This window comes from Perognathus longimembris, chromosome 8 (genome assembly GCF_023159225.1).
Source record: "Perognathus longimembris pacificus isolate PPM17 chromosome 8, ASM2315922v1, whole genome shotgun sequence".
Lineage (NCBI taxonomy): Eukaryota > Metazoa > Chordata > Mammalia > Rodentia > Heteromyidae > Perognathus > Perognathus longimembris.
This window is the reverse complement of record NC_063168.1, coordinates 46,574,091-46,593,189: the sequence shown is the minus strand read 5'-3', so window position 1 is coordinate 46,593,189 and position 19,099 is coordinate 46,574,091.

Genomic DNA, 19,099 nt, shown 5'->3' with positions numbered 1-19,099 from the left:
GAAAAAGACACAAAACAAAGCCTTGACCCTTAGCAAATGTACAAGTAGCAGAAGACAGGACAGGCCTGATGCTGAAGAGAGCCTATGACAGACAAGAGAGGCCAATGATACCAAGGAAGTGCAAAGAAAGGAAATAGATGTGACTTATTAAGACAGGCAGGCTTCCTGGCGGAGGCAGTGGTAAACAGGTTCTGAGGGTGAGGGGGATGCAGATAGTCACAGGGGAAGGGTGGGCCTTGCAGATGGTTGCTCAGCTGTGCATGGTATGGAAGAACTGAGACCTTGAGGGGCTCCCGTTCCAGGGTGGTACTGACCACAGCAGGCTTCAGCTTCCTTTCTTAATATGAGGTTGTCAGGGACCCGGAAATTGTTTCAAGGGGGCTGATGATCTTTGCAGATGTGACCATCTGAGCAAGCCCTTCAAAACAGGCACTCTTGTTTTTGTATGTCACGGGAGAGTACATGTGGCCAGACTTATTTTCCTCAGTGATCTCCAAAAGGTTGAAATCAGATCAGTCTCAGTTCTGGGGCCCAAATGCCAGGTGAACACATGCCCACCTCCCTCCTCTGCAGCCCTATGCATGCTGCCACAGGCAGCTAGCTTGGACTGCTTTGCGAGGCTCCGCAGGGATACCTTCCTAGGCTCTGATAGCAAAATCACACCAGTGGTTCATTTATTCATTCATTTACTCACTCACTCATTCAAAAATTAAAGCTTTAGGCACAGTGAACCAATGAATGCTCCTAGCCAGCAGGCCAGTCATCTTGAGTATGGGAATGGGCTACTTCCTCCTCATCTAACTACTGACACCCCCCAGCCTTTTCTTCTTGCTGAAGGCATACATTACACAGACCGCCCTGGAGACTTGATCTGTCTAGAAAGCACTTGTCCTGGAGCAGAAGAGCCTGGTGAAGATGTAGTTACCACCCACTCCCTGCTTTGACCTGGTAGGAGGGCCTGGAGCCTTTAGATTTTGCAGGACATTTCCTCTCAGTAATATGCTAAACCAGAGACTTTCAGCCTGGGCTATCCCCCCACCCATGATATGTATAAACTAGGCACCCAGAAATATTCCTATTGTTGCCAGATTTACCAAGCCTACCTCATCCTCCTTTTTGTCCCAGGGAAAGAAGAGAGATGAGAGGGCAAAGATGAGAGGGCCAGGAGGAGAGTGAAGGAGAAAAGAGACTCTTCAAGGAGGAAGAAGATGAGGAGGCAAAAGAAGCAGCCAGCATTAGGTGGTTCCGTGCTCTCAGAGCTGCAGGCCTGTGGATTCATTAAGATGCCTGCAGTCATTCAGCCACTCTGGGGAGGCTGCACTCACAGAAAAAGGCTGCAAGCCAGTTCCAGTAGATACTATCACTGCCTGAGAAGTGATGCAAAAGACAGCACATGGAGGACGCATGGAATCTGTGCATAGGCTCTGCTTGATGAATGGCCCCTCCCCACTCCCCAGCCTCCCAGAAGTCCTCCCAAATGGCCAAGGCCTGCTCCTGGCATACTCTGGTTGCAGAAGTCTCCTCTGCACACCTCCTTCACATCTAGAGCCTGCTAATGTCCTTCCACAAGGTGCTGTGCTTTCCACTCCCTTCATGGCTGTGGCTGGCTGTTTCATCTGCAGTCTATGCGCAGGTTGGTAAGGGGTCACTCACTCTCCATCAGCTGAGACAAAGAGCAAAGCAAGGTAGATGATCAAGCAGGAAACTCTGCCCCTAACTGACCCTCTTGCAGCTTACCTCCTGAGGCTAAAGCCAGCAATGTGAAGAGTGAGCCTCCAAGGGTGGGAAGTTGTAGAGGGACTTAGAGGGGGGTCCAAAGAGGGTTCAGTTACACCAACTAGGACTGTTATTTTGGCCTGGTAGGTGGAGGCCACTGGATTGCTTGGAAACAAGTACACTTCTGTACTTCCCTCTCTGCTCCATTGACAGATGGGACATTGAATGCAAGAAGTATGTAGCCAAACATCCCCTTACCTCTGCCTCGTACACACACACACACACACACACACACACACACACACACACACACACACACAGAACCCTGTTGTAGAAATAGTCGAGATTCAGGAGATGGCTGTGTGAAAGGTATGTAATCGTTGAACATAAACTTGTGCTGCACTTTCCAAAGGCTTTGGAAGGGAAGACAAACACAGAGTCAGGAAACTAAGAAATGGGGCAAAGGTATCGGAGGTTCTTTTCACTCCTTTCCCACCCTTATTCCCATGCCACCTCGTCACAGGGCCCTGGGAGCTGGTCCTCAACTAAGACAAAGCCTGCATCCTCCACCCTAGACACCCCGCCCACCAGCAAAAAAAGAAACCATCCCTGTGGACTATTCCAAGCAGGAAGCCAGTTTCAGTTCACTTGAAAACAGGAAATGCCTCCAAGGGTCTGAAGCCTTTTTCGCGTTGCACCCTACATTCAGGGTCTGAGTGTCAGGGCAGCTGCTAAGGACAGCCTTTGCAGGGCAGCCCCAGCTCCCAGCCGTGAGAGTGGGATCCTTAGTGTCACTCATGAACATACTCTACTCCTGAGCCAAATCAGACTTCCTCACTTCTACCCAGCACACAGAACATCTGGGACCAGGAGAAGAGAGCAGGGGATGCCAGGAATTGTGCATGAAAAACCAGACAGGCAGGGTCAATTAGCTTTATAAGAAGTAAACATTGATATAGGTCGAGGCCCTACCCAGCCTGATTGACCTCTACACCCCATCAGAGACTGGCTGACCCTCAGACAAGACTGACTTTCTGACTCCTTGCTATGTATAACTTCTCTATCCTCAATGTTGACTGAGCCTCTCACTTGGACCTTGTGAAAAACTAACCTTTGATCCTAGCAACCTATCACTGGCCACCAATCAAGCTTAGACACTTGCTAGCGTCTTCAGTCATTCTCAAGCATTTATTGAGCTTCTACTCATTGCCAATTGTCCTGAGCCCAACAAAGGTCTCAAAGGCCTGGCAGCCCAGGGGACTTTGGACTAACCCATGGGTGGGGAGAAGGAAACAGAGGCCTTGTTGGAAGCCCTTCACTGTCTCCATATCTTGCTTGGTGATCTTAGGTTGGTCCTGTCATCTCCTATGCCAGGATCTCCAGTAGGTTCCTCTGTACCCAGATGGTATTCAAGGTCTTTATTCTCAATTGTATATGCCAGAAGGAGAAAGCTGAAATTGGTTGAGGATGCATTGGGCTTGGTGTTGCTCTTAGGAGTAAAACAGCTATTCGGAGGACATAAGAAGTGAGTGCTTTCTCCTCTATATGGGAAATGGGAGTGAAAGGAATCCTTCTATTTGCTAGTCATTTCCCTGATTCCACTACAGACTACAAGGCTGAGAGTGATTACTATTGATTTCTTCTTTCTTCATCAGCTTTTCCATCTGTGAAAGAATAGGAAAATTAGTCAATCAGGGAGGTGCTTGGCAAGGAGATAGATTTGAACTGGGTCAACTTACAGTAATTCAGGTAGATTGGCAAACAAGGTCAGAAGAAATAGGATTTGTAGTTGAGACCATCAAAGGCTTGTTTCCTCAATGAGCACCAGAATGGGGGTGGGTAGATTGTAGATTTGCTGAAAAGGGAGGAACCCATAACATAGACACCTGTCCTGCCATCACAACTATTGTTAACTGCACCCAAATCCACCATCAAGGAGCGGAAACTGGATGGACAAGGCCTGGCCTTGCCCCTAGGACATGCAATAGGAAATTACCTGGAGTCTTCAAAGTGTCTCAAAGGTGTTAGCTGGGGCTGCTGCTGGCTCGTCTAAAAACTGAAAGGGGAACCAAGTCTCTTCCAAGTTCCCAGCCATGCTGTTGCTGGATTCAGAGAATCTCAGCTCCTGAATATTGGTAGTGGTATCTCTCAGTTTCTTCTCAGGTGGGTCTCTCTGTAGTACAGCTTGCTTACAACATGCTGGCAGACTTCTCTCAGAATAAGACAGCAAGAGAGGGCATGCTCAAGGTGAAAGCCATAGTCTTTATGGAACTTAATCTTCAAAGAAACCCTCCATCTAGTAAATCACTAGTTCCAGCCCACCTCTGAGAGATATTTTGGAGGCTCTCTGCCACAGGGGAGTCAAGATCTCTATAACACTGGACTTTCTTCCTATACTTCAACATGTCATAGGAGATACAATACAGAAGCAGATATAAGAACCCAGTTATTTCCATTAAGCTTCACATTAAGGAGATTTATGGAACTGGAAACAATGTTCCCCCCTATTGATAGATATAACTCAATTAATAAAAGTTTGGGGGATAGTTATAATTATGAAGAGTGTCAAGGGTTCCTGAGATTAAGAAACTTGGGGGCTGGGGATATGGCCTAGTGGCAAGAGTGCTTTCCTCGTATACATGAGGCCCTGGGTTCAATTCCCCAGCCCCACATATACAGAAAACGGCCTGGTGGCGCTGTGGCTCAAGTGGCAGAGTGCTAGCCTTGAGCAAAAAGAAGCCAGGGACAGTGCTCAGGCCCTGAGTCCTAGCCCCAGGACTGGCCAAAAAAAAAAAAAAAAAAAAAGAGAGAGAGAGATTAAGAAACTTGAAAACAATATGTCTAGAAAGATGAGCACTGCTCAAAGAGTGCCCACCTGGATGGGTACAGGGTGTGGCTTCACACCTGTGAGATACCTTACAGCACCTAGAGGTGTCCAAAGGCCTGCATCCCTAGGGAAGAGATGGTCAAATACAGCATGTAAGAGAGTCAAAATTCCAACTTTTGCTGTCTAGTTTTGCACACACAGTGTCTCTAAGCATATTTGCCTTCTCTGCATTGGTGTACGTACTTATTTCTTTCTGCATAAAACTATTGGCACAGGCAGGTGTGTGCATGTGCATTCATGAGTGTGTCTGAAAAAGCCTGTCATGTGTGCGTGTATGTGTATACATGTGTTTGTTTAAGCACCTGTGTATTTGGAGCCCCTAGGACTAGGCAGAGCCTGAGCAGTAGATTCAGAAGGCATCCTGGGAAAGGAAGGGGGGAAGGGATGGAGGTCACATGACAAGAGCACTGCCACCTCCAAGGCTGTGTGGCCCTGACTTCTCATCAGCCTGCTGCTCTCAGCACAAATCTCAAATATTTTCATCTTCTATGGGAACTTCCTGTTTGACTTCCTGTTGATCTTGGCCTTTTCTTTTGTAGCTTTCTTTTTTTAAGACTGTATTTCTTTAATCTGCCTTTTAAATTTTGCCCAGGGAGGCATTATGGTTCCCAGCTACCTCCCAGAGCAAGCCTGAGCTAGAATTAAAAGCTCTCAGAAATTGAGGAGCAGGAATGAGTTCCTCTTTCCACCAAGATAATGAGTTCTTTCCAAATCTCACTTCATCTTGTTCAAGGGCTTCTGCCTGCTGTGCACCTGCATAAGGAAGGGGCAGAGGAAGGGAGGAAGTCCTCAACGCAGTTTTCTCTAGGGCCTGGCCTGAGTTTTGCAGGCCATAGAGAGCCCATCAGCTCTATCCTTTCAACACCCTTTGCCTGCACTTCTGAAGCTGCCCAAGGAAGAGCTGCTAAGAATTCCAACAGCTTCTTCAGATGAGCCCTAGCTCAACTTCCCACATCAGTCCTTCCCACAAACGGAGGGGTTTTGGTTGGTTGGTTGGTTTTTGCTAGTCCTGGGGCTTGAACTCTGGGCCTGGGTGCTGTCTCTGAGCTTCTATTTTGCTCAATATGAGTGCTCCACTACTTGAGTCACAGAGCCACTTCCGGCTTTTTTTGAGTAGTTTCTTGGAGATAAGAGTCTCATGGACTTTCCTGCCTGGGCTGGCTTCAAACCGCAATCTTCAGATCCCAGCCTCCCAAGTAGCTAGGATTACAGGCATGAGCCACCAGCACCAGGCTAAATGGAGGTTCTTTTACTGTCTCTGGAACCTGTTTTAGGCCTGCCCTTTGCCAGAGTACCCCTCATTTTTCCATTCACTCTTCTCTCCATCAAGTTTGTTTCAAGTTGCCGTCAAAGGTCTGTAGGAGTTTTCCTTCCTCAACCTTCTTTGTGTTCCCTCTTCCCCAATACCCACCTCTTCTGAAATGCTCCCCACCCCACCCTCCAGCTGGTCCTCTGATGAAGCCGTCTTGATTTTGTACTTTCTGGGTTTCCTATGTGCTCAGGCCTATTCCTTCAGAGTAGTGGACTTGATTGCCCCTTTTCTGTTCTTCCTTCTAGATATTCCCCAAACTAGGTCTTGTTTTCTTGCCTTTGTTGTTACCTGTGAGGCTGAGATCCAGTACAGTAGGACCTGAATAAGTGTTGTGTTATTTAGCTCCAACACATCAGCTTATACCTCTTCAGCTGTGTGTCGCTGATGCTCCTTTTCCATGCCCCCTGCGCCGCCCCCCCCCACCACAGGCTCAGCTAAAAGCATTTGCATTTCTGCTGGACATGAACCTTAACCCAACCAGTCCTTGGAGGTGGGGTTTTGACACAGCCTGGAGGAAATGGGGGTAAAGGTGAGCTTCAGCCAGTTCTTGGTAAAGGCTGAGCTCCGCCCAGATACAAGAGACCACTTCAATTCTCTGGCCTGCCTAGCAGAGAAACTGGTCCCAGCTGTTGGTGGCCTACCATAGACCCCACCCCCACCCTGTCCAAATGTGAACTGACATGTTTGTCATTTCCAAATATGGTCAAGTTAAAGAGTACTCTTGGGTTCCACTCCTTACCTTTGGAGGTCAGAATCTGAGGGGGAATATTGTACTCTGGGCCCTGAAATGTGAAGCTCTATTTTCCTTAGAAGGACCAGATGGACTCAGTTTCTAACTGAGCGACTGTCATGGTAGTTATCCTACGAATATTTGAAGAACTGAGTGAGAAGAAGGGAGATACAGCACAAAAATTACAGGTCTGAGCCAGGCCTGGCTTATGCCCATAATCCTATAATCCTAGTTAGTCAAGAGGCTGAAATCTAAGGATCACAACCCAAAGCCAGCCCAGGCAGGAAAAACCATATGACACTTATCTCCAATTAACCATCAAGAAGCCAGAAGTGGAGCTGTGACTCAAGTGGTAGAGTGCTAGCCTTGAGTTAAAAATAAAAACAAAACAAAACAAAACAACAGGGCTGGGGATATGGCCTAGTGGCAAGAGTGCTTGCCTTGTATACATGAGACCCTGGGTTCAATTCCCCAGCACCACATATACAGAAAATGGCCAGAAGTGGCGCTGTGGCTCAAGTGGCAGAGTGCTAGCCTTGAGCAAAAAGAAGCCAGGGACAGTGCTCAGGCCCCGAGTCCAAGGCCCAGGACTGGCCAAAAACAACAACAACAACAACAAAAAAACAAAAACAACAACAAAAACAACAACAACAAAAGCTCAGAGACAGCATTTAGGCTCCAAGTTCAAGCCCTAGGATCAGTACATAAATAAACAAACAAACAATAAATAAATAAATGCAGGTTTGAGAGAGCCTCACAGGAAATAGATATGTTCAGAGTACACACATTTATCTACTGAAATATGGTAAATTCCAGTGGAGAATTCAAACAGTGTAATTTTTCAGAAAAGCTAAATCATAGGTCAACAAATAAACACTATGAAATGGGTACTTAAAAAGAATGGGGCGGGTTAAAGGGAGTGAGTGGGCAAATGGAGAAAAAGAGGGGGCAGAATGCAGTAAAAAAAAATTTCAATGCATACAAAACTAAGAAAAATGAGGGAAGGGGTGGGGTTGGGGGGATGGGTGGGAATGTTGAAAGGGGTGACATTGGTTAAGCCCCATTCTATTCATAAACTACTTTGTTGAATGGCAACTATACATACACACACACACACACATATGTACACACACACACACACACACACACACACGTCCTGTTTTCAGTAACGATGGGAAGACCCATAGCAGCCATTCCTAGGGCTTTCTTCCTCAGCCATGGCCTGAGGGTTCCTTGGAATTTGTATTTGTGTGATTCAGATTAGTTCTCTGCACCCAGCCCAAGCAAGCAACATTCCTGGACTCTGCTGTTTGTTAGCAGGTTCAAGTGGCTAGGACACCACTTATGGGAGACCTTATCTCTCCACCTAGCACCTTTTCACACAACCTGCACGGCCACCTTTGTCCCACAGGTTGTAGGCCTCTGCCCCTCTGTAGCATGAGGTGACACATTGGGCAGTGAGCTTGTTGATTCACATCCACCTCCAGGGAATTCTTCCTCCACTGCTGGTCCTTGACTGGAAACTTCCCTCAGGACCCATCCAATTCCATTTGTATTGATAAACTCTTCATACCAGGTCATGAAGATTAAAAGATGATAGTTGAAAATGTTTTCTCTTCTCCCAACCCTCCCTAACAGAGAGCCATGACCACAAATCCTGTCCTGCAGGGTCTGCTCTGGGCCTTTTACTGGGCTAAGTGTTAGCCCATCACCTGACTCTTATCTCCTTTACAGGCCCACCAGCCCATTGGGCGCAAGCTCACTGTGTCCTCCTCACAGAATTCACCTATGCCCTTCAGCCCTTCCAAGTGGAATTAAGTTGGCTCTGGGTCTAGAAGTGAGATATGTGTTTTCCTCATCCTCCATTTTCCATCCCAAGCCTCTTCACTCTTTCTTTCAAGGCCTCAGCTCCTGTGACTCCCAATTGTATTCACCATATTTGCTACAATTGCTGTCCCTCCATGGATCTCTTAGCTCTTCCCCTCTCATCCTTAGTTCATGGATTCTTTCTTGGCTTCATTCTATAGGACTGTCACATCAAACACCCTGGAATCTCAGTTCCCAACCCAACCACCATGCCTCTGACATTTTTCTGTTCTGGCTCACTTTTCACTTAATCTCCATGGTCCTACTTTCACCATAATCTCAGCCCTTTTAAGAATAAAGTTCCCTGACCTTTTTACTAGACATTGGATTTAGACTCCCTTTCTTCTTGCTTGCTTTGGTAAAGAAAGTTATGCTTATTTTTTCTTATGTTTAAACAATTGTTCACAGGGGTATCAATTCAGCATGTGAATTTATGAGTAGAATGCATCTTGGGCATTGTCACCTCATCCTTCATTCTCCCCATCATCTCTATCAATTCCACCCATGTGTTAGCTGGTTTCATTTTCACATATGCATAATTAAATATAAGGACTCTGTTCTCCCACCATTCCTCTCTCCTGTATTCCTCAAAAATCTTTGTACATACAAAATACATACAAAAATCTTTGTATGTATGTGCCAGTACTAGGGTTTGAATGCAGGATCTTGAGCTCCTGCTTAGGTTTTGTCACTCAAAACTGGTGCTTTACCATTTGAGCCACACAGCTTGTTGGTTATTTTTGAGATAGGACCTTGAATTATACTGCCAGGGTTGTGGTCCTGTTACTTGAGTAGGTATATTCTACTATGTCTAGCCATTGTGCATACTTGCTAGCTGGGATAATAGGTGCATGCCACCACACTCAGCCATTGGTTGAGAAGGAGTCTTTTGAAGTGATTTTTATCCAGGCTAGCCTGGAACTGTGATTCCCAAGATCTGATTATAGGCTTTAGCCACCATGCATAGCTGACCTTACTTTTATATCCCTTCAACTGTTTTTCAACTTTACTGTGACTCCAGTGCATAAAATCTAACATTTCTTCATTATCTCTCATCCTTATTTTATCTTCCTATTCCTCTTTACCCAGCTTAGATTCCATAATTGTTAACCTACACCCGTCCAAACTTTCTCAGCTTTTTCCCAATTCAGTGTTACTCATCTGGCAAAATCCTAAATGTGGTTAAATAAACAATTTAACAGTGCTTATCAATTCTAGCTTACAGATTTTCCCCTTAATACTCATGGCCACAAAACAGAGCAGGCACTCACTTTTCCTGGCAATCCTGGGTTGGTTCCCAAATAAGTTTTCTGTTCTAGATTAGTCAGTCCCTTGACCTCCGGCCACACCCTTGACAACCTTATTCCCATCCTACCACTTCTAACTACTGACCTTGTCTCATACTTCCTAAGAGAAATGAAAGCTATCAGTCGAAGAATCTCTCATCCTACCATCTCTTATCTTTCCTAGTAAAGACAACTAGGGTGATTTGGACAACTGTTGTAGAGCATATGCTTACTTTGTTCTCAGTTCTAAAGAGAAATCTTCAGTAGCTTCCATGTTATCTACAGTGACAGTGCAAGCTTGTAAATGACATCTGTTTTCATGCTTCTTCCTAATGCCAGTTTGCTAGGGGCTTGGGTTTGTTTCAACAGAAGGTAGGTGTTGGGTTATGTAATTTCTTATACTGCCAAATACAATCATGTATTGTATAGTAAGCCATGACAACTAAGTAGGAAAGTCACTGAGATTTGAGTGGTTGTTACATGGCATTATGAAGGCAAAACCTTAGTTCTATAGTTTGCAAAATAGTTGGATCATTCCTTCTTTTTCCTTTTTTGTTTTTTGAAGTAGTGCTGGAAATGGATTCCAGGTGTTGCGTAAGATAAGCTCATGCTTTATCACTGAGTTACGCCCACAGCTCCCTCTTTTTCTTTTCTTTGAAATAAAACTTCTAGTTAAATCATCTGTGTTTGGCTTGGGAGAAAGAAGGTTTTGGTTACTGATTGGTTACTGAGATTCTTTTAGTCTCATTGGCTTGTTTCCAAATATTTTATTAACAAATCAATCCTTCCTATTTGTGTTGGTTTAGGAATGGATTTCATTCACATTTTCAAATTGTTTGGCATTGTCTTTTTAATTTAATTATTTTTTTACTTTTTGTTGTTGGTGATGGTAGTTGTGGGGCTTGAACTATGGACCTGGGTGCTATCCCTGAGGTCTTCAGCTCAAGGCTAGCAGTCCACCACTTAGAGCCACAGCACTACTTCTAGTTTTCTGGCAGTTAATTGAAAATAAGAGTCTCATGGATTTTCCTGCCAGGGCTGGCTTTGAACCGTGATCCTCAGATCTCAGCCTCCTGAGTAGCTAGGATTATAGGTATGAGCCACCAGTGCCTACCTATTTTATTTTAAAGTCAGGGATCTAAGCTTGCTTAGTTTGCGTGTTCAGTTGGTGCTCTACTTGAGTCACATTCCCAGCCTGGCTTTTTTGCTGGTTATTTTGGAGATGAAATCTCTCAGCCAACATTTTTGCCCAGGTTGGCCTTGAACCATGATCCTCTGGATCCCAGATTCCTAAGTAGCTAAGACCATAGGTCTAGTCACCAGCATCCATATCATATATCAATATATCATTCATGAGGCTTGAAAATCAAAAGGTATAAAGACTTATATGGTGAGAATTCCCTTCCGAGAAGAATGGACTATAGGACTACATAAACCCAACCTACTCTTCTGCTGGGAATAATTAAGGAAACAGGATATAGGGTCTGGGATGTGACTCAGTAGTAGACAGCTTGCTTAGCATGTGTGAAGCCCAGTATCACACACACACACAAAAAGAACAGGATATGATATTTTTTAAAAATCTTCATAGAAACAACAAAGAACTTTCTAGAGGCTAAAAAATTACTCGAGACAAACAGAACCCAGATTAAATCCTTTAACCTTTCCCTGAGATAATTTACCAGGGTAAATATCTGAGAAGCAGACCTCTCTGTCTGTCTGTCTGTTTCTCTCTCTCTCTCTCTCTCTCTCTCTCATGCCAGACATGGGACTTGAACTCAGGGCCTGAGCACTGTTGTATTATGGTTCCAGGAAAAAGACAGAGCCAAGAGTTTCCTATTTCTATATACCAGTAATAAATATGTAGAACATATTTTTAGAAGACACCACTAATAATAAGATTTCAAAAATATTGAATATCTAGGAGAAAACATTTTAGAAAACAGCCTACAATACCAAGAAAACATTAGGAGGCATTAGAGAATCAGGCCCTGATGGCTTACACCCGTAATCCTAACTACACAGGAGGCTGAGGACTGTGGTTCAAACCCAGCCCAGGCAGAAACGTCTGTGAGACTCTTACCTCCAATTAGCCACCAAAAAGTCAAAAGGCTGAATAGAGCTGTGGAGCTGTGGCTCAAGTGGCAGCATACTAACTTTAAGCACAAAAGCTCAGGGACTAGTGCATAGGCCCTGAGTTCAAGCCCCAGAACCAGAGTACACTCGTATGTGTGTGTGTGTGTGTGTGTGTGTGTGTGTGTGTGTGTGTGTGCGTGAGAGAGAGAGAGAGATTAGGGAATACACTTTAAAATGAAGACACTGGACAAATTTGTAAGTTACAAGATTTAATTTATACAAAGTTGTGGAAAAATCTATTAGTTTTCCTTTTCTCTCTCAGAAGCAATGGAATCCTTTTACATGACAGGCTAAAAGATTCTTTTTTTTTGTCAGGATGTTGCTTTGATGTCTGTGTCCTCACGCTGAGTGCCATGAGCTGTGTTAGCTTGTCCTGGCCTACAGTACATGTCTTCGTCTTCGTGGTGTGTACTCCAGCTAACTTTCATGCCAAGGAGTTCTGTATTCTGTCTTTAGAACACATTGCAATGTCTGTTCCATTTATTCATCATCAGTGATTCTAATTATACATATGTTAACCTTCTTTGCCCTTCCAACACATCTCTAATGCTTTAAAAGCTTTAGTTTCATCTTGCTTTTCTGACATTTTAAACCTTTCTGAGTATGTATTGCTTACTTACTTTCTACCAGGCCTGTTTTGTCTTATTCTCCTATCATCTTATCTTCTCAGGTTTCCATGTTGGCTTTTCCTCTCTTTCCTGAGAGCTATCAGTTCATGCTTTATCTTCTATAGTATTTGACTATCAATTTTTGATTTCTTATCCTTTCTTCCCTTGATTATTATATTTCTCCTTTGTAGTCTTTTTTTATTTGTTCCATGGAAATGGTTACTTTGTCAGGTTTTAAACCAGAGGTTTAAACTCAGGGATTTGTACTTGCTCAGTTGGTTGCTAGCCCAGTGCTCTACCATTTGGGCCATGCTTCCAGTCTTACTTTTAGCTGGTTACTTTGGTGATGGGGTCTCATTGACTTTGCTGCCTGGGCTATCATTGAATCTTGATCCTTCAGATCTCAACCTCCTGAATAGCTAGGATTATAGGTTTTGAGCCACCAGCACCTGGCTTAGGTATTAATCTTTGAGTGAGAATGAAAGGCTTAGCCAGGGTTCTAATCTCTGTCTGGACAATATGTTTCTGATGGGTGTTCAGCCTCAAGTAAATGTTTCTGCCCTCCACTGAATTGTACATCTCTGGCCCAGCTGTTTCTCAGAGTTATTTTTGCTTATATTTTCTAAGATATGTTACCTTCAAGGTTCTTTCACTATTCTTTGCATACTTTTGTACCTCCCCCATTCTTCAAAATCCCTGCCCAGCCCCTCCCACCCATGGCTTGTGTTGTACCTCTGCCCTGTCCTTTTCAGATCCTGAAACATGTATTTAAGGACACATACTTACCATGGTAGAGAAGGTCGCATTATCAGGGCTCTGTTTTAGAGTGAATTCTTAGCGACTCCTACCCATGAGCTATGTGCATATTTTCTGCAGGTCTATTCCACATGTTTTTATTCCTTGCTATTTTCTCCAAATCCCATAGAGCTTTGCCAATACATACAGGTAAGACCCTCTTTTCAGACCCCCTTGTCCCCTGCATTACCCTGCCAGCTCGACACCAGTCTTACCTGAATCTGCCATCCTATGTTTCATGTCTTTACTCCTAATTTGGCTAAGAATAAAGTGTGTAGTGATTTTTTTCTTAGACGTTGTTGCTTGTGTATGACATTAAGAAAGAGAAAAGGGTAATTATTCTTTTCAGTACCATGCTCCTACAAGTACACAAGAAACTCCTAGAATTTGCCTATTCATGATTTATCATCTTCTTTTTCTTTTCCTCTTGATTAATGCTGCCTCTTTCCCTGATTTCTTCATTGGTAACCAATTTATCAATGAAAGCTGGACACTGTGGATGACACATTTTAGAAACTTTGTATTTGCTCACAGGTCAGAAGTACTGGCTGCTTTTAAAACAAAGTTGTCTTAGAGAAAACCCATGTCCATTCACTTTCATATTGCCTATGGCCGCTTTCATGTTAGAATGGCAGAGAAGGCAATTTTCATAGAAATGGACAAAACCCAAAATATTTACCTGTGACTCTTTACAGAAAGGGTGGTGAGTTTTATTTTGAAAGGCACTGTGGAGTTCTTTGATTTTAATGATGCCTGATTTTTCACTTTTACTGGGGAAAGGTCTATTTTATTTTTGCTTTATTAAAAACATAGGCCTTCCTTCCAGGATGTCTTTTCTGCAGGTTCCACTGAATGCCCAGAATGATCATCATAGTTCCTCCACTCTGGCTAGGTTGATCCTCTAATGTCTCCTTAACACTAGACACCCTCTAAAATCTCTGTTCACTTCCTAGACTCTACCCTACAGCTCTTTCCTATAGGATTTCTGGTGTCTCCATCCGTACACATCTGATGATTATGCTATAAGTTCAAGTAACTTATAGTACAGGTTTTTCATACTCTTTCTGTGTGGCTTCTTTTTCTTTTGAAAAAGAAACCCTAACCATTACCTTACTGCCCTAAACTCTGATATCTGTTTTCACCACCCAGAAAAATTTCCTCTTTTTGCTAGGTCTCTCCTCCCTTGTGCCATAGTTTGGAAAATGAACAGGAAGAAAATTAGACTGTGTGGAAGACTTATTTCACATGTTTTCTTTTCTTAGGGTTTACATCCTTGAACTGTCTGATATTCAGTACCTAAAATAAACCATGTTTATTAAATACCTTTTCAATGTGTGTGTGTGTGTGTGTGTGTGTGTGTGTGTGTGTGTGTGTGTGTAAGAGAGACAGACAGACATGTCAGCCTGATACTGACTACTCCATCATGACCTTCAAGAGAAAGACTGAGGAAACTTTCACAAAATCAGAAAGGAAAGATATTGAGAAGATGAATTGGGGCACAAAAGTTAGAAAATTAGAGAACTCTGTCAGGACATACAACACTTAATAATTGGAAGTTGCAGAAATATGGAGTATATGTTATTTATTGCCACTTAACAAATTACCCTAAATATGAGTGGCTTAAAACAATAGTAAATATTTATCTCTCTTTCATTTTCTGAGACTATGTATCCAGGTGTAACTCAGTCAAATCGTTTGGTTCAATGTATCACATAATGTTTAGTTGGATATTGACCAGGACTGTAATTTAAGACTTGACTATAGCTAGGTGGCTCATTCACATGATTGGCAAGTTTGTGTTTTTTATTGGCAGAAAATCTCATTTTTCTCACTATGGGAGGCTACCTTGGATGTCTTTAAGTTTTAGTTGAATTTACCCAAAGCAAATAATCCAAGACAACTGCTGAAATATCTTCCTAGTAGCCTTGAATGTTAGCTTCCACAAGTATCTCATCCCTTTCAGTGCTGAAGACTACAGAGCATGAATACTGAAAGGCAAGAATCATTGGAAAAATGCAAAACAACCAAAGAAATAATAGAAGAAAATTTCCTACAGGAGACGCTCATGGGTTCCAGATTAAAGACCTCTTCAAATTTCCAGAACAATGGGCTAAAATAGATCTTCATCTAAGGCACATGATTATAAAATACACTAACACTGAAAGTCAAAGAGAAAAGCTCTCCAGATTCTAGGAAGAAATCTAAGAGATGGCACATACAGACATTTAGCATCATTATGAATTTATATTCTTCAAAGGTACATTGTAAGACATATAATGTATAAGAGCATAATACAGTGAGGCAGAGTATTTAAAATTCTGAGGAAAAATATTCTAGGCTTATTATTTATTCCCCAAAAGAATGATTTGTCAAGTTTTAGCAGTAAGACATGCAAGATACCCATCCTTTCTCAGAAATCCTGGGAAAACAGAGTATAAAGAAATAAGGGATTCAATACAAGGAAAAGGAGAAAGAAGTTCCAGAAAGAAAAAAGAAAGGATTTCCCAAGACAATAGCAATGTGCCACATACAGAGAACAGAAAGAATAGAATTTCCAAGGTCAGAAGGTCTAGAAGATTGTTCTATAAGAAAATTTAACTAGATGTGCTAGAATATCCTGAAGGAGATGTTTACAACTGGTTGAGGTTTAAAGTTGAACTACTGATAAATTTTTCTGTTAAGAGTGAGGAGAAATTTCCACTCTGGCCTTCTAAGCTTCCCTGGAATAAACTGATAAAGCCCAAATAGGAGAAAACATATATATTTTTATTTATTTGCAAAACAGTAAAATGACAGTAGTGTAATGGCCACATTGTTCAGAAAACTGTATATCTCTTTTGCAAAGGGGTGGAAAAGAATTAAGACTGTAGACAATTTGCAAGGCAGGTAAGTGATTTTTAGAGAAAAGAAAGGTCCTGGAGATCGTTGCTTTGGAACTTGGATGAACACAAGGGACAGACATCATTCTTCAATGAAGTTCATCCCAGGTGTGGTTCTATCCTTTAATTTTCTTCTCTAAGATAGATATCAGGACTTCAGGAGGCTGTGAAGAACAGTTAGTTTCCTTGTTGCAGTCTGTCCTTAACACAAATGAAGGAATTCCAGGGAGAACCTTTCACCTTACATCAAATTGCTCAACATATTTCCAAGAAATAAGACAATGGAAATATAAAGTATCAGTTCCAGAAAAAACAAAACACTACAGGAAAAGAAAAATAATCAAAGTTTACTATATATCTTCCCTGGAACTGACTTTTACAAAATCATAAAAATATAGGCCCTGATCTAGCTATATTATGATATAAAATAATCCCTCCTTATTTATAGATTTTGGACATGTGATGTGCAGCCAAGAAACAAACAAACTAATAGCTGGGTGTCAGTGACTCACACCTAGAATCCTAGTTATTCAGGAGACTGAGATTTGAGGATTGAAGACCAAAGCCAGTCCAAGCAAGAAAACTGTGTGAGACTCTTATCTCCAATTAACTACCAGAAAGCTAGAAGTGGAGCTGTGGCTTAAGTGCTAGCCTTGAGCAAAATCATCTCAGGGACAGAGCACAAGCCCTGAGTTCAAGCCCTGGGACTGGCATACATGTGCACATGCATTTGCACACACACACACACACACACACACACACAAAATAAATAAGTAAATGTAAGAGAAACTAAAAAAAAAACAACAAAAGTTTTTAAATTCCCTCAGGCACACTATGAAACTCAGTGTGGAGAATTTCTCACTCCCACATTATTGCTAGTTGTGTGATCTGCTGTTTACTTTTCTTCTCTCAATTGTGTGATCTGCTGTGTGCTTTCTTTCTCTAAATTTTGTGAAATTATGTACAAGAAAATACAATGCCCTAAAAAAAGTTAAAAGTTAATATGGTTAGTTGAAGTGATAAAAGGAAAATATGAAATTGGTTGAATAGTTTTTGTTTCAAATATTAGATTGTGTTGAAGGTGGAAGTTGGATAACATCATGGCAAAAATGAATCAAACATCAATGGTATTTTAGATAAAGAGCACAAAAGAAGATCTACTTTTTGATGAGCTATATTGATATATGCAATAGTAATTTGTGTGATAGCAATGTTAGCCTATTCCATGTGGTTTCAAGGAATGAATAATTGGACCTACTATAAATACAGTGCCAGTAAATTTCAGCAATTTTAGAATACTGAATTCAATGCATCCTAAGCATTCATGGTCTTTTTTGAACAGTGATCTCTGAAACCATGTGCTTGTAAATATGAAGGGTCTACTGTAATTCCACTGGGGAGACAGGAATGGAAATTATATACATTTATGATGGATCAGGTCATTGATTAAAAGAGTTAAATCCACATTTTCTTCAGTGGAATATCAATAGATAACATCTAGAATGGAATAATAAATTTGAATATCGATACAAGCATGCTATTTTGGTTTGTAAAGGAAAATACTACACAAATCAACTTCAAAACTTGAAGTCTTTGAAACAGGTTGCCTCTATCAAGCAGTAATTGGTGCCAGGTATGAGGGGGGAGGTACTACTTTCTGTAATAAGCCTCATAGAACTAGTCTGTCAAGTCTGTTGATACAAATTTTCACACAAATTAAATCCAAGAAAAATAATTACTAATTGAGTATCCAATTGTGCTCAACTAATAAAAGAAGAACAGAGAGTAGAGAACTAAAGATGTCACACAGCAGTACAGCCTGTGCTTGATATAGATGAGGCCCTGGGTTGCATCCCAAGGGCCACCAAAAACCAAACAAACAACATAAAAGCAGACTAGCCCTTTCAAATTGACAGCATGCAGGTCACTGGTGACCACTTCGCATCTTGTGAAGTACTTGGCCCTGGTCCAGATGCTGTTGTGGAAAGCTACTCAGAAGGAGCTATCTTTGCTTCTATCATCAGATGCTGTCTGTGAAGCTCTGTTCCAGGTTAACCCTTTTTCCGATCATTATTCAAGGATATGATGAGGACATTATAGAGGAATGTGCCCCTTTGCGGGGAGGATAGAGAATGACTTCCTCTTGTATGTACTGCTTGGGTTAGGTCATTGTAACTGTATTCTTTGCTGATACATAGACCAGAATCACCAAAGAGCTCATGTAATAATGGTTAATCAGAATGAAGTCACATCCAAATACATATGCCCCTGTTACCTCATTTGATGTACCTACCCTCTTTTCTTCCTCTGTCCATCTGTCTCTTTTGGTATCTGTCTTTCTCATAGGCCCTTAGGTATACCAATGTATATCCATACTGCTTTTCTTTCCCTCCTTTTTCTTCTCCCTTCAGCTTTCTGACTTTCTCTCTTTTTCCCTTTACTTCTCATTTCCAACTTTGCCATTCTTGCTGCAGACGTACATGTATTAGGATTGATCATTTATACTGAGACTATTTAATTGCTTTTGTTAAAATGTAAGTGAACTGTATTCTGTTGGTGTTTTTGATTATAGACAGTGATGTATTGATGACTCATTGTGGTTTTATTTGTTTTTCCTTGATTAGTGATCATCAATATCTTTCTCTGAGTTTTTGCTTTACCTCCCATGAATCTTCTTTGGCGGAGTATCTCTTCAAATAGAGTATCCATTTTTTTTCTATTTTTGAATTGTGTTCTTCATAACTTCTTTGTGAAAATCCTTTGTCAATTTTTTAAGTAATGAGTTGCATTCTAGATTCCAAGAAGAAATAGTCATCTCAATTGAACTCCCTCCCCCCAACACCTTGCCCCAGGCCTTAGGCCTGTGGCTGGGGCAAGAACCGAT